The sequence below is a fragment of the Oryzias latipes genome, chromosome 16 (genome assembly GCF_002234675.1).
Source record: "Oryzias latipes chromosome 16, ASM223467v1".
Taxonomy (NCBI): Eukaryota; Metazoa; Chordata; class Actinopteri; order Beloniformes; family Adrianichthyidae; genus Oryzias; species Oryzias latipes.
The window spans coordinates 27,077,661-27,094,050 of record NC_019874.2 but is presented as its reverse complement, the minus strand read 5'-3'; the positions used below and the strand labels follow the sequence as shown (position 1 = coordinate 27,094,050).

Sequence of the window (16,390 nt, the reverse complement as noted above, 5' to 3'; positions counted from 1 at the left end):
CCACCTCCTCCCTTTGATGTCTCCTCCTCCCACGCTTCATGCCTATCCCCTCTTTTCAGCCTCCCACACACAGACGTGTATTCGCCTTGTGCTTACGGGAAACCCGACAGGGCTGCATGTGGTTGACTGACGCTGGCGCTCTGCCAAAATACCTCATCGAATGAGAGCATGTGGAAAATGTCTGAAACGGTAACAGAGCAGAAACCCCACTTGAGGCCTGTTTGAGCTTTGGGGCCTGAAATAGACACAAAAGCAGAAATATTAGAGCAGCAGCTCATTATGTTTTTTAAACTTTGACATTAAAACCAAAAAAGCAGTTTTGTTTAACACTAATTAGTCCCTGAAATACAACATGCGGACATGTTGAAATAAACAACCTTGACTTCTCACGTCGTTCTCCCTCTTTGGTTCTGCGGGACTCACTGTCATCTTTGTTCTATATTCGGAGGCTGATTTCCTAAAGCCCGCCTCTTTGGACTTCAACCGTTGGCTTCAAATGACAAAGATCCTTATCAAGGCGATTGCCTAGATATATTCGCAAAAGTTCTCCATTTCCTTCAGAGACCCCTAAACATTTGCATAAACTTTCTCTCTCAGATTTGTCATTGCTGCTGCTTTGAACAGTTTCATCTTGGTTAATCAGTAAGTGCAGGACGTGTAAAACAACTTTAGCACAAGGTTACGTATGAAACCAAACTGTGACTGATTGGAAACCAAAATGCAGTCTGAAAATGTGGACGTGTGACAGGAACAAATACCCCCTGGAACAAATCAAGCTCCTAAAGTTCCATTCCAATCAATATTTGATCTCCTTTCAAAGCGTTCCCAGTGGTGTTAATTAACTGTCATTTTCTTAGACAGTTTCTGCAGAGAAGCAGGAGTTCATTACAATTTTGCCTTTGAGTTGTAGGACTGCTGCAGAAAACCCTGCTCCCCTTTCCCTCCCAGATGCTGAGAGATCTCTGTTTACATTCTCTCCTGTTAGCTTACAGCCCCTCACACTCCCATCCTAACATTACCAGATACCAGCTCAGATGAGACAAACAAAGACGTACAAGGAACTTTTTGTCTACAAGTGGAAACATCAGAATGGAGCAGAGCAGGGAACTTGTGGTTTTTATGTCAAAAATGCTATTTTTCTAACCGCATTTTTCCATCTACTCCAGTTTACAACAATTTGAATAATGAATTATACAGAAATTCAATTTTAGTTTTAGCTTAGTTTTATTTACATGTGTTCTCCAACATAAGAAAAATGTCGCAAGAACTTGTTAAAAAGACCCAAAGCACAACATTCATTGAAGCAAGTCTTTAATGAAAGACACTAAATTGACACATAAAACACATAAAATTTAAAAAATTCTCACAGTTTGACTGTTATTTGGGTTGTTTTCATTACAAATATACCTAATACCTAATATTTTCTAATAGGCTCTTACGTATCACTATAATATTAACGTTACTTTAAGTCAAATGATTCTTAATAAAGTCATTAACTACATTCAGAAAAATTGATGTTTATTTCAAGTTAAGAGAAAATACTGTTGAAGGAGAGGTTCTCAGGTTTTATGATTCTACATAAAACAACAAGAAAAGAGCAAACCACAAACATACAAGCTCTGTGAAAGAAGCCCATGCCTTTTTCATTAGCAAACATGATCCGACTCCAGTCTGCTCTAACCACTTTACAAATTACATGAAGTCACACCAGTTTGAGGTCTGTGCGGCTGTTTTTGTCCCGAGCAAACAGGCTCTTTAAGGAACCATCGTAAACTATTAAAAGTAATATAAAATAACGTTCACTTTCTATTTAAGGAAGCAATTACACAACAAAACATGTTTTTAAGAATACTAAAAAAAAGCTTAAAAAATAGAAATATACCTAACAACCTATTGTTATTTTTCACATTTCAATGTCTGCTTGAAAATGAATTGGACAAATCCTGTTTTTCTGTGGGAAATATGATGTGTTTATGAAATGGAAAGCGACACTGAGGCTTTGACTTGATTTCTAGAGAGAAGGTCCAGAGGCTTAAACTCTCGACAAGCCACCAGGCTGCAGTTTTGCAAACCATAATATTTACATTCAGCATGTGACCTAAATTTCCATATGGCCCATCTAACTTGAAGGGAAGTGGGGAGGGGTGGGGTAATCCATCTTAACAATGACTGGGCATCTCCATCTAATTTATACAGAAAAACAACATGTGGCGTAGATGGCATCCCTTTGATTACATTGTTGTGGGGGCTTCTGCAGTCAGGAATGGCGGGGGACCAAACTCTGCCAGGGTACGCCTGCCAGACTGCTCGGGTCAAGGGGGCCCCCTTTCCACACACAGCCGTTTCACTGTTGAAGCGGCGTCCTTTCCTGCGGCCCGGCTGATGTCAGGGCTGAGGAATGTAGAAAACAGAGCACACTGGGGGGCCTTGTTCTCCCGCTCTGAATAGTCCTTGGACAGGATTCAAACCACATGCCACACACAGAGTGAGGGGGGCCACTTGCAGGAGACAGAGGAGCCCGCACAAGGACAGACTAGTGAAAGAATAGGGTAAATAAATATAGTTTAAAGGATGGAATCTTCAAAGTTCTTACATTAACTGTACAAGGGTGGTTTGAAACAAAGAAAACTACTCAGATATACGACCCTTTTTGGTTTCTGTCGGATTTTCCTCTTCACGTTAAAGTTGGTTCAAGGAATTTAAGGGATAAAATGCTGGGAGTGACTGGTAACTCAGCCCATGTGTTATTGTTTTCTGTGTGTTTGTGAGGATAAAGTCCATTATTGATTTTTTTGATTAGTGAGTGCAGACTCCTAAGGTTGTGTTCAGCAGGATGCCTTTATTTGAGCTGACTTCCAGAGTTAACTTTGCAAAAGCAGGCTGGGTAAAAATCTGTGATAAAGGCCGAATCCAAATTCCTTCCCTACCCACGCAGCTCCCCCCTGTTACTCCATTTGTAAGAACATTTGAAGCTCCAAATGTCCAATGTCCAAAATATTTTTTTCTAAGGAGGAGCCTTGGCAACTGAGGGCTGGGTATCCCTGTGCCGATAGGGTGAGCCGTGTCGCACTTGAAGCGTGGAGGAGAATCTCATATCTTCATGTGGGTGTGCTCTGAGTCAGAGACGTTTACATTTAAATGTAAGTGTTGAGTTTTTGCATGACTTTAAAGTTATAAAATCCATGTTATGCACTAACGTAGATGAAGACATCGAGCGGTACTACCGTCCAAATTTGAAGACACTATTTTCTTATATCTCTTGTCTTCGAGGGATAAATATAGTGACGGTAGGGAAGCTATTTGGATTCTGCCCTATTGTGGAGTTTAGGAAATTGTGTAAATCAAATAAACATGTAATTAATAATCAGTTTAATCAATAGCTCAATCAGTTTAAACAACAAACCCACATTCTAAACCAAATCTCTAAATATTAATGAGTTCTCTAAAGGATTGGACCCAAGCCTTCTCAGTTTAAACTCCATAACTATGTCCCAGAACACCTGGGACCCGAGGCCAGAGTAGCTATAAGGGTGGGGGCACATGACACGTGTAAAGGCGGAACCCCAAAAATAACCCTAAACAAACCTAAAAACAGACTCGGAGTGGTTACAGGGCGTCAGGTCTGCAGCAGTAAACAGAAGTCAATTCAATAAACGGTTGCGGTCGCTCCAGACAACACGGCAGTCATGGTCATGAGGTGGTCAGGATGTTTACGGTGGAGGTAAAAATAAACACGGAGTGTGTCTTCCTGCTCTGCAAAACTAAACTGTCATGTCACTATAGTTCATGGTAAAAACTCCACCCACTCCAAGGTATGCTTTAGGTGAAATGCATCATGGGAATTGTGGTTTCTTGTCTTAAGTTGTGTTAGATCGATTAGTTTTAGTTGGCATGTAAACAGGTTAATTGTTGATAAAGTGAATAGCTTAGGACTTTGTAAATACATTTCAGATATGAACGTTTTTTTATAATAATTGTTGTAAAAATTACAGTGAAACCAATATTAAGGTAAACTTGTAAATTACTGGTAGACAAAATATTGATAAATGATTGCACTTAAAATGAACATGTTCTTTGTGTTTCTAGGTTTTAATAAAGTTTCAAAATGTCTAATGTACCTATTTTTTCTGTAATGATGCTGAAAAAAACGCATTTTTGTGTATGTTTTTTTTTAATGAATTTTGTCTGCAGTGGTGTCCATTTGTGATAATTTCATTTATTTATTGTTTTAGGAAACTTTCACTTGAGATTGATAAAGGAGAAACTACATAAATGAAGTATTTGCAGAGGTACAGGTATATAAAATTAGTCAAAGATTGTTCTGTAGTTTTTTTTTCCATCAATATTTTGTACTTTCATTTTCAGTGTATACATTTCTTTAATGCTGCTAATTCTTTTTAAGATTTTTTGTCTGTTTTGTTGTTTTTTTGTTCCAAAGTTTTTTGTCTCACCTCAAAAAGCTTTTTTTATTATCAATTTATTTCCAACACGCAAATGATAAAAATAAAAAAAAGGAAAGAAATCTAAACAACGGAACTTTAACAACAACTAATAGAAACGAATTGTATGAAAATGTTTAACAAATCAAGCTTTGTTTGGGGGTATTTTTCTGACATATTTTTTGATGAGGGGCACATAAAAAAGATTTTAAAAAGTCAGAGACTTCCACATGTAATTCTTTAAATCAAAATCCTTTTTTTCTAGAGAGAGGAAATGTTTATTTCAGAAACTGCCAAACAAACAGAGCAATACCAAAGTAAAAAAGAAGAAGGGAGTTTCAAAAGACACAATAACCCTTGTGCTATCTTAGGCACTTTACCATTGGGAGTTGGGTCATCTAGACCCACTAGACACTGCGCTGAACCTTTTTTCTTCAATGATTTGTGATCTTCACTGGTGTCCATGGATTACATGAAATGTTTCCACCTTTATCCACCTTTGTCATGATAGGAAGAACACGTCAATGTTAGGGTGGGGTCATCTAAGATAGCACAAGGATTAAAGAGGTTAAAAACCAGATTAAGAAATTACAAAACAGACTGAAAGAGAGAGGAGGGAAAAAAAGCAAAACATATCTATGATAGGAGCAACAAAATGAGATCATGCAGAACCAATAGTGATGAAAAAAAAAGGCTTGAGGGAAAAAAAATGAAATGGCGTCTCCCCAAACTGATGCAAACATTGGACCACAATCAAAAGAGCCCTGAGGAGTGACACAAAGCAAAGGCGGGTTCAGCTTTGATTAGGAGTTCTGCTGGAATGAATACGGGGAAAATAAAAAGATTAAAAATGAAGATTAGGACAAGTTAACAAAGTCAAAACAAAAAACTATGAGCTCAGTGAAGATTATAAAGCTTTTCAAAATAAAATCTATTGATATTAAAGCAGCATATCAGCGAATGTGTCCTTTGACTAAATTAAGAGATTTTTATTTCACACCCAGCAACAGAACTGATGTACAAATAAAAACAAAATGACTCAGCACTTAAATAGAATAGACTGTGCATGCCTTGATTGTCCATTGTTTCAAACACAATATAAGTAGACACTGACTCACTTTGAGTTCACCCATGACGCAGAATGGCTACTCACTCTGTATCTTTGGAAGGAGCTACACTGTGGGACTACAGAGGGGCAGCATCAGAGTAAAAAGTAGTTTTGGAGAAAAACTTTTTTAACCCTTGTGCTATCCTATGCACTTTAACATTGGGAGTTGGGTCATCTAGACCCACTGGACAGTGCTCTGAACCTTTTTTTTTCAATGATTTGTGATCTTCACTGGTGTCCATGGATTACATGAAATGTTTCCACCTTTATCCACCTTTGTCATGGTAGGGAGAACACGTCAATGTGAGGGTGGGGTCATCTAAGATTGCACAAGTAAATCTGGGTGATATGCCTATGGATGGCCTTGCAGCACATCTTCAAATGTCCCTGCCCTCTTTTTGCTAATGTGTCATGAGTTGGGTGTGAGGTATACATTCCTGTGCTTTAAAGGGAGTCTTGTCTGACATCTGGCATTACAATTTAGCTGTTACATAAGGGCTGAGTCCAGACATGCCTATTCCAGGCCACTCTGGTCATTACATTCTCAGACTGTTCCAGATAACTAATAATGCATTTGCCATTGCTATGCAGACGTAAACAATCTATTGTTCTTTATGTTTTACTTCTTTGATGCAAATGATTTTTTATGCATTTTAGTGAGCGACAACCTTGGTTTTGCATACGGTCGTGAAATCTTTGGCTTTTAAGGGTTTTAACCCCAGTCAGTGCATCCAAACAGATCAATTGAAGGACATATTTGATCATTATTGGGTTATCAGATTTTTTTAACCCTTTACTATTGAAGCTTTAGCTCCAGTTTTGACATTGTTTCAGCTACCGTCACTCTTCAACCGCTACTAACGTAATTCTAGAGGATTCAGAATAATTTGCTGATTCTGATACAGATAAAAACTCTGTTATGCAACACTTTACATTTGCAAAGCAAAGCTCTACCTTTCTCTGAGTTTTTCCACATGTTCGTCCAACAGATGAGGTCTGACAGAGATTGCTGTCAGACCTCATCTGTCAGTCTGTCTATCTCCACAAAAAGGAGCTCAAAGCTGATCCTTGATGCAGTCCCATCTTCACCTGGACTTCTCCATCACACCTGCGGTATATCTCACCACTGTCTCACAGCTGTCAGACACCCAAATAAATGATAAAAACAGACTTCCTCATCCAAACTACAGCTCCTCTTTACGTTTTGACTTTCTCCAGATCTAGAATACACAAAGCAGTTCCTTCTGACCTTCTCTGTTCTTCTCCAGAAGCATCCTCAAAAATAAATATTATTTATGTTTGTCTTCTTCAGCATGAAACCTGATTGTTGCTCAAAAAGTGCTCATTACTGATCTCAGCCTTCCTGAAACCCACACAGCACTCTTCCTTTTTTTCAACTTCCACCACTTGGCCCTCTGCTCTCCTCTTGTCCTCCTCATCTTCCTCATCATCAGTCATTCTACACACCACCATCCACAGTCACAAACTGATCTTCCTCCGATTACATCGTCTGCATAAGATAGAATCAACTTGTGTGCCCCTCCCTCTAGGTCTTAAGTCACTCTATGCTACTTTCCTTTCAGGAAGCATGAGGTCATCACTGCCATTTTCATCCTCTGAGCAAAGACCTCCAACATCTGTCCCTGACTGAATACATAGAGGGATGGAGCTTTTCCGATTGTCACTTTTCCAAAGGTAGTTTAAAAATTACTTTATTCCCACTTCTTACAGTTTTGCTTCACAACTTTTGAAAGACAAATATATATTTATGACAATATATACATGTTTATTCTATTGAAAATAAGGACCAAATGACTGACCAAGAATGAAGATAATGGAAAACAGTTAATGCCCAGCAATTAATGAGCGCTCACATGCTAATTGAGCTTTTCACCAGCAATAAATCACAAAAACTCTTATTTTCAGATACTAATACTGTGAAAATTATTCACATATGTCATTCCGCCACTTTATGGCAGAAACTGGTGGTGTAGGACCCACCATGAAGGAGACCAGGATTAAACAATGAAGAAAGAAAACAAAAACTTCAACATAAAACAAAGGAGCAGGACAAGCTGGACAAAGCAGCTGAACATAAAACTAGACACTTAAATACAGTGAGGACAATTAACTAAAATCAAGACAGCTGTGGATGATTGGCAACCTGAATCTGGTGAGACTAACATGGAAAACAGCAATCAGACCCAAAACAAGAACACAACTGAAAAACCAAACCAAAGTGCTCAATCTCCACATTTTACCCTTCACTTTTGTTTCAAAGTTAGTCTTGACGTCAGCTGGGAGACTATCTCATCATGAGGGGACATACCTCTGATTGCTGTTGTTCATTTAGATAACAAAGTAGGCCACAGCTTTGTTTTTAAAGACTCCTACCATCTTCTACATTGTAGTTCAGTCCAAATGATGCAACCCTTTATTATGCACAGCTTACAGTCTAAGAAGACGACTGTTAAAAAATGCATGTAAACAGCACTTAAGGCCATGTTGACTGCAGTGGCTTTGTGATTGGTTGATGCAATAAGAAACATTTTTGCTGCTTCCGAAAAAAAAAAGTGGTCCTTACACCACCGAAATGCAACAGAAATCCCTTTTTTAATCCAAGAGACACCCCAGAGACATTCATCAACTGTAGAGGGGGTGGGGGCAACACGCCCGCCCACCAGCTTTGAGTTGCATTCAAAGCATTAGTGGCTGCAAAAGAAAAGGGCTTTTGGGCAACACTTCTGATTCCAAAACCAATGGTTTTAAGGATGTAGGGAGGGATTTAGACGAGATAAATGTTTGTAAGAAGTCTACAACACGTAAACAGCCTGATTTGCATTTGTGGAGACGCATCCACTACAACAAAGAGATGAGGAGTTTAGTTCCAGAATGAGACATCAGCCCACGCGCACAGGAAAAGCCATGGTTTAGTGTGTGACCCAAATGTCTGTTTTTTTTTTCAATCAGAACGCAATATCAGCTTCAAATAAACAAGTTTCGAGTCAGAAAAATTATTTAAGATAGTAAATTGTAAAGCCAAATGCCTCAAAACATTAGCTGCGTTTACATGGACAAAAGTAATCGGAAAGAACGCCTGATCGGAAGAAAAATGTGTCATGTAAACACACCGTACGGAATACTCTGCCCTGATCAGACTCGTTCGATCACGATAGGCGGGTTATGCCGATCGTTGTTCGTGTAAACGGTTCATTCTGATCGTGTGTCACTTCTGCTTTGGTTTAACGTCACGCATAGATGGTGTTTCGCTCCAGAGAAAGCTTAGGAGCTCAAACAGGACCGACTGGCTGCTCTGCGGGGGCCCGGCGCAAAGCGCCACCTCGCTCTCTTCGCCTCTCCCCTCACTTACACCCCTCACGAGGCGGGTGCAGGGAGGGAGCGCTTCATGCCCCGTGACGTCTGGACCCTGCGTGGTCCGGGCTCGGGTGCCGGTGAACCGAGCGAACTGTGTCTCTGAGCAGAGCAGTCGGATTTATAACTTTGTGTTTGAGGGGGAAGAGAGGAGGATGCTTTGTTACGTGTGCGTTTTGTTGTTTTGTTATGTGTGGGCGAATTCGGACTGCGATCCTTCCCGCGGCTCTGGGTTAGCGGCTGCCTGACTTAGGAGAACCATGTGTCCGAGCAGAACTTAGGCCATCAGGTCACACAGCGGCTTTGGGCAGTGTGTGAGCTTTTCAAAGCAGAATGTCGCTCAGTCCTTAGAAACCGTACAAACAATCACGTGGATTTGTGCTTCCAGTCGTGTCCCGACTAAATAAAGGCTGATGTTATTCCCGCAGATTGCGGCTTTTCCCGCATGGATTTTATGTTCATCAAACAAGGCTAATGTTGTTAGTGTGTTAGTCTTCTCATAACCCTGGCTTCTTCCACACAAGTAAAAGCACTGACCACACGGAAAAAAATTTACTGATGAGCGAACAGGTGCTTCGTAATATTCATAACAGTAATAAAAGCACGTTTAAAAGATCGTCTCGTATATTACAGAGCTGCTGCGTAAATGTATATGGCAGCTAGGTTTGTTTACAACGGGGTCATTTCCTCTTCCGGTATTGTCAACACTACTGTATGGTGTCAAAATAGCGCCTAAAGAATTGTGCATCAAAACAGTAAAACCGCGGATCAAAACCCCAAATCTGTGAATCAAAATGCATAAATTGAGAACCAAAACCTATTATTTGCAACATGCCCAAATGATTTATTCCGACCGAAAGTGTGACCATGTGAACGTTCGTTCTAATCGGAAAAAGTTTTTCTGATCCCATGGACACGGTTGAATTTTAATCCGACCATTGATCCGTTCAAGATATTTTGTGCATGCAACCGCGGCTATTGGCGTTTTTGGTCTCAAAGGGCCTGTTCACCAAATACAAATTAAACTATATTATAAACTTGATTTTCATTCTCCACACTGTAAACGGTCCATAAAAGCTTCCTGCACATTCCAAAAGACCTGAGTCTCCCCATTGTGTGGAACCACCTGTTTTTTTTTACGTTTTTGTTGTTTTAATGTATTATTGGAATTCAACTAAACAAGCTCTTGGTCATGTTTGTGTAGGACAATTTTTAAGTCAAATACGTCTCAACTAAACAAAACTTCTTAATATGAGATTTTATGTGCAATTGATTCAACATAGTTCACACAGTACACAGGTTAATCTTCTTTTGGCCCTTCCAATTTACAACCATTAGATGGCGTTAAGTTGGAAAATGTTTGCTTTTTGCTCAGAAGAAGAAGCCTCATGTAGACTCAGGCTGTGTCCGAATTACCGCCCTAACCCCTAACTACTAAAACCCTATATAGTGCGGCACGGACACCCGTGCTCACTAGTTTTCTCTTTCGGGTGTTTTCAAATGGCGCTTGGCACGGAAACAAAGTGGCGCATTACTGCCACGACCTGGTCTGGAGGGGAACTACTTCTATTTAACGCGGAGAATGACACCCATTTGTCAAATTAAAAATATAATAAATATGAACATTTTATGAAGACTATTTATGAATCTGCTGAGTTCTGATCATGGAAAATGTGGCTGATTTATAAATAATAAAATTACAAACACATTGGTGTAGATTTTATGTATTAGTTGATAAATAAACCCCCATGTTATTACTCCATGGCAATATTTATTTTTGTGCCGCTGAACGATTTACGGGCTCTTGCGAGGAGGCATTTTTTTTCTGTAGTTTTCTCTTCTACCTTACTGAAAATAGCTTTAAATATGAATCTGTCCGTGTTCCTGGCAATAATTCAACCGTTTTTGATGGGATCAAACCAAAAACGAGCAGATATGCACCATCACAGGACGGCAAGGAGAAGCAGGCGTCTCAGAAGATTTCCTCTGGAAGCCCTGGCCAGACATGAACAACCTGTGAGTTAAACTTAAAGTTTTTTATTAGTTCAATTTAAGCATTTGTCACTAATTGTGCTCAAGGTTACACAGTCTGCTGGGTAAGAGTTTAAAATTCTTTTTCAACACTGGACTATTAACTGTATAGTCTAACTACATGAAACACTTGTGAGATCAAAGTTTAGTATTTTTTATTCAGAGTCAAACCATATAACTTGATTTAAACAAAAATACTTTAATTTTTAAATATTTATATAAAAATCCAAAAACCCAGCCAAAAAACACGCGATTTTCCAGCATTTATAAATACGTCATAAACTAAAATGTAAGACATCAGAATAAAATGAAACATTAAAAAAAATCAGATTTAATTTTCTCAATGAAATAATTATTTTTCTATTTTCCAGGGTCTTCCACGTCTCTACTGCTTTGCCAACATAAAGGTGTCTGTCGTGGCCCTTCACGCTGACGCTCAGTCCGACACAAAACCAGACCGGCAGACCTGCAGATCGGTTGACCCGCAGGACCATTGAGCATCTGGTGGAGCAGCTTCGGGCTCCTCACACTCTGGGGGGGGGGCACAGGAGACTGAGGTCCTGGTGTTTCTTTTCTGGCTGGCATGTGGCACATCTTACGGTGTGGTAACCAGGGCCTTTGACATGCCACGGTCCACTGTGAGCGACGTTGTCCACAGGACGGCAGACCGCATCCTCCAGCTGATGAGCAGGGTCACCCAGCATCCAGTGGGAATGAACTACCATAAGTCACCTCTGGTTTTATAGCAGCTTGCTTGGTCTTCCACCTTCCAAAAGGTCGTGGGGAGCATTGAGAGCTGCCACTGAAGAATAAAGGCCCTAAAAGAAAATACAGCTTGTTATTTTAACAGGAAGCTTTTTTATTCCATTCAACTGCAGGCTGTAGGTGACTCTAAGCCAAATTTAGAGATATTTTTGTTGGGAATCAAGTTCAAGGATCAGTCCACAGTTCACAGGTTCTACGTAAAAGCCCCATTTATGTAAATCAAACATTACCCACCTGAAGGATCCTTTTGGGTGATGGTGGGTATCCCTGCATTGCTCATCCCATCACGCTGCTGACACCCTACAGAGAACCCATGAGGAATGCGGTTCAGGCCCGTTACAACCAGAACCACTCCAGAACACGCTCTGTGGTGGAGAGAGCATTTGGCAAATGAGGAGGAGAGCAATATTTCTGGGGGCACTGGAAGTAAAACCAACCTTTGCAATGAAAATCATTGCCTGCAGTTCAGTTCTGCACAATCTGTGCATCAGCGAAGGGGACTGCTGGGAGCCACAGATGTTGAGCCACACCAGGAACCAGTAGGACGGGGAAAGTGGCGTCCGTCTGCGAGGACAGATCTCTGCTTTCCTTTCAGCTCCAACTGTGACACACATGACTCTAGAAGACCAGGATTATTGTTAAGATGTATAAAAATAAATGTTAACATAAAACGAAAATGTAAATATGTACATTTGATATTTATATGAAAATCCCTTTGAGATTGTTAAAAATGGCTCAGATTTAAATAATGCATTTAAATAATTCATTTTTGTTCATGCATTTATTAAACAAATTGCAAAAACAACGACGACGTTACATTTTTGAACAATATTTTAAACTCAGGTAAGCTTAACAGACTCTCCTGTCACTCTTTGTCCCTTCGTGCTCTTTCCTCCTCTCCTCTTTCAACAACAACCTTTACCCCAACATGACAACGATTACAGTTTAATGATAAATAAATACAAATCTGATCAAGTGTCTCTCACTCCCATCCGGCACGAGCTAGCCTGATAACAAACAGGCTTTCTCCATCCACAGATGGATCAGATTTTCCTTATCCTCGTCTGTCCCTACATATATAAACACATTTTAAAAATGTGTTAATAACTTATGACTACGGTTAGAACTCACTGCTTTTTGATGTACTATCAACAGCGTTTGTTTTTAGCCTTCAATGCTAATTCGCGCTAGCGTTAGCTTTAGCATTACCGAAATTGATGAGCTTCAAAACAATGTAGGTTGTCGATTGAGGAATATAACATATTAAACAAGTCATCTTACGTATTTACAAATATATTTTACAACATATACAAGATACTTTTAAATATACTTACATTTTTAAGTCCTCTTTCTAGCGCAACCGTCCGCCATCTTTGAATAATTCAAACGCAGTGTATTGTGGGTCACACGCAATGCATTCTGGTATGAACGCAGTGCATTCTGGGCAATATTCGCCGATCGAGTGAGCATCGATCCACACTGGTTTTTCGTAGAGAATTCTGGGAAATTTCTAGTGCACATGATTTTTGAACTGTAGATTCGGACAGCACTACAAAATGGCGACCGCACTATATAGTGCACTATATAGGGGTTAGGGCGGTAATTCGGACACAGCATCAGACTCCAGGGTCTGCACAGTGGAAAAGTGGTTAGCGCCCTTACCCTCCAGCTCTGGTTCAAATCCCAGCCAGGACCCTTCTGTGTGTAGTTTGCATGTTCATTCTACCTGTGTTTCCTCCCACACTCCAAAAACGTGCTTCATAAGTTGATTGCGTATTCTAAATCGCCCCTTTTTGGAAATGATTCATTTGATGTATTTTAGTGGTGTCCATAACGAGGTTGGGCCTATTTTGACATCATCCTCTATATTTAAGGTTTTTGTCATCTTTTCCCTTTTGACATAAGTGGCTCAAATGAGTCTTGTATTTGCACAGGTTTCTTAAGAAATTGAAGCATGGAAAATTTCCATCCAAATTTCTGTACCCAAATCTTTACCATGTTAATAGTGAGTCAGTGAAATAGCACTGACGACAAAGAGGGTTTCTTTTTACAGTTTCATTAGAGCTAATGAACAAGTACATTTTCACTCCAAATAAATGATATGAACAAAGAGATTTCAAACAAAGCAGGAGTTTTGCTGAAAACCATGTTTGGCTGAACCTTTTGCCCCACCATGGACTGGGTCAGGAGGGAGCTAAAGATCAGAGCCAGGAAGACCCAGATTGACATCTCAAGCTCAGTGAGCTGGTTCTGCTCATGTGTGGCTCCATTTACCAAAATTGTTCAGCCCAGAGAGAAGAAAAAACCCATTGCCTTATTTTCCTACTTGAAGAAGGCCATGGAGAGGACTTTCCTCAGAAAACCTCCAAATGCCTGGTGAATTCTTGACCTGCTATAGTTTAAATACAAAACTTACATTACAGGGCGAATAATGCCATTTTCTCAATATAATCATAGACGTAAATCTGCCATTTGAGCAACTTTATTAGCAGCATCCTCGTAACATTAAACAGCCAGTTGCTGAATACACCCAAGTGGAACCTGGTCTGGGAGCAGGAACCACTCTTGGACCCATCTTTGGAGGTGCTTTGGGTTCGTTTCCAATCGGACTGAGCTTCGATTTGCTCTGAGATTCTTCAGTCTGAATACGATCCGTTCCCGCACCGTAGCCAGTGGTCACGTGATGTAAACACAGTAGGAATGTAGCAACCGATGAGAAATGGACAAATATAAAGCAACGATTGTTGTTTTTTCAAAGAAGAAAAAAAAGGTTCCAACTTCTTGTTAGAATATTTATTTTAACACCACTGAAAATGCTTCTTACGTGCTTTTCTGTGCCTCGTGACACGGCACGTGCCTGGTGCTGCTGTGACGTCATCTTGAAATCTACCTTGTAGATCCTCTTAAAACATTGCCATGACACCACACAGGTGAGTCACAGCAAATCAATGTGATTGGATGAATGCAGGCTCATCAAAACAATATTTTATGTGATACACATTGCTTCTCAATAAATCTATATGTCATAAACGCTTATCAGTGGACCGTGTAGTCATCTTCTTGCCAGAAACCGCCCACCCCTGCCAGCATGCCTCCACCGGACCAAAGAAGTGATTAAAAAGTGTTGAGCCTGATGTTGATACTGACGTTCAGAATTAGTCAGCGAAATATAAAGTTTGAATGAACTATACCGACAAGGACTGCAAAGCGCAGGACTTCCATAGTTTCTGCCTCTAGTTGCTTTGCCCTGCCCTGGCAATTCCAGGCCAAGGAGAGAAAAGATCTTTAGTCATGTGGTTTTGTTTACAAGCTTTAGTCCGGAAAAGGAAAGTCTGCTTGAAGGCAGTTTAAATACAAACACAAGGTTCAGGATTTGATCCGGACAAAAGTAAGCAGATGGGGTTTAGACCAGGAGTGTCAAACTCATTTTCAACCACATCAGCATAGTGGTTGTCCTTAAAGGGCCAGATATAACTTATACATGTAACTAAATGTAATGAAAAATAAACATAACAACTCCTTAATGGTAAATTGCTCATATATTTATTTATTATAACTTTATTGTATAAGAAAAAACTCTAGCATAAATCCTTTTAAATTTGATCCTGTCAGGTTAGGTTATATGGACAGTGTTTAAGTCCTAATGTACAGTTGCCCAATCCGATATTGCAAGTCCAATTCCCCCTAAATATGAATAAATACACACCCATTTTTATTCTAAGCAATGAAAAGCTTTTATGCTCTTGCGGGCCACATAAAATGACATGGCGGGCCACATTTTTGTTTACTTTGTTCAGCTGCCAGTGGAGCCACTTTCAGAAAGGAGCAGATGGATTTTCGACATGTGACCGAGCAACTTGACACGCATCAAGAATAAGCCTGATGTGCTGGAGAGAATCCAGTAGTTTTCTAAACTTAAACTTCCTTCAGCATCCGATTATAAAGAAAAGTTCATGATTTTGTGGTCTGGTTCCAACAAGGGTCTATGCTGATGTGTGCTGAACAGGGGGCAACATGGACAGAAATAAGACACTTGACAAGCCACCATTAGGTATCACCTAACCCTTAAGGCCCGTACACACCGGGACGAATATTCGCCAGGCGTTATTCGCCAGCGTTTTTCGCCACGTCTTTTGTGTTCACACCCAGGCGATTTTCGCTGACGATGAGCCGAGCGAACATGCAATTTCATTCCCTGACATTAGATGGCACTTAATGTAAACAGAAATACTCCTGTACACAAGGTGGCGCTGCGCAACTTTACGATTCTTAAAGTCGCTTTTCACTCAGAAGAAGAGAGCAAGTATTTACGCGCTTGTCAGAATCAAACAAAGAAAACATGAATATTTCAAGCATCAGTAGCTCCAACTGGTACTTGGTAAGGGGATATTTAAGAATGTCCGTCATTATTTCTTCGCGGCAGTGTAGACGCTACTTGGCGTCTAACTTCTTCGCTGGTATGTGTGCTCAGAAAGGCAGTTTTGTGTTTGAGCGCCCCCAAGTTGTGTTTTACTGTAACTTCAGAAGCTCCAGACACGTGTGCAAAAGCGCCATTCTCATTGGTCGAATAGATTTCGACGCGACGCGTCGAAAAAAAAAAACGAACCCGAGGCGTTTTTTTTTTTTTTGACGCTTTGGCGCTTGGCGTTTTTTCGCCTCGGTGTGCACACTCACA

At 40.2% G+C, this 16,390-nt stretch overlaps 1 long non-coding RNA gene across 1 annotated transcript; it reads left to right on the top strand.

Moving 5' to 3' along the window:
• Positions 1 to 2,991: 2,991 nt before the first annotated feature.
• Positions 2,992 to 15,769, top strand: LOC105356024. Its single transcript, XR_910314.2, has 3 exons — positions 2,992 to 3,140; positions 7,131 to 7,242; positions 15,513 to 15,769. It is a non-coding gene; the product is annotated as an uncharacterized LOC105356024 (long non-coding RNA).
• The last annotated feature ends 621 nt before the right edge of the window (positions 15,770 to 16,390 follow it).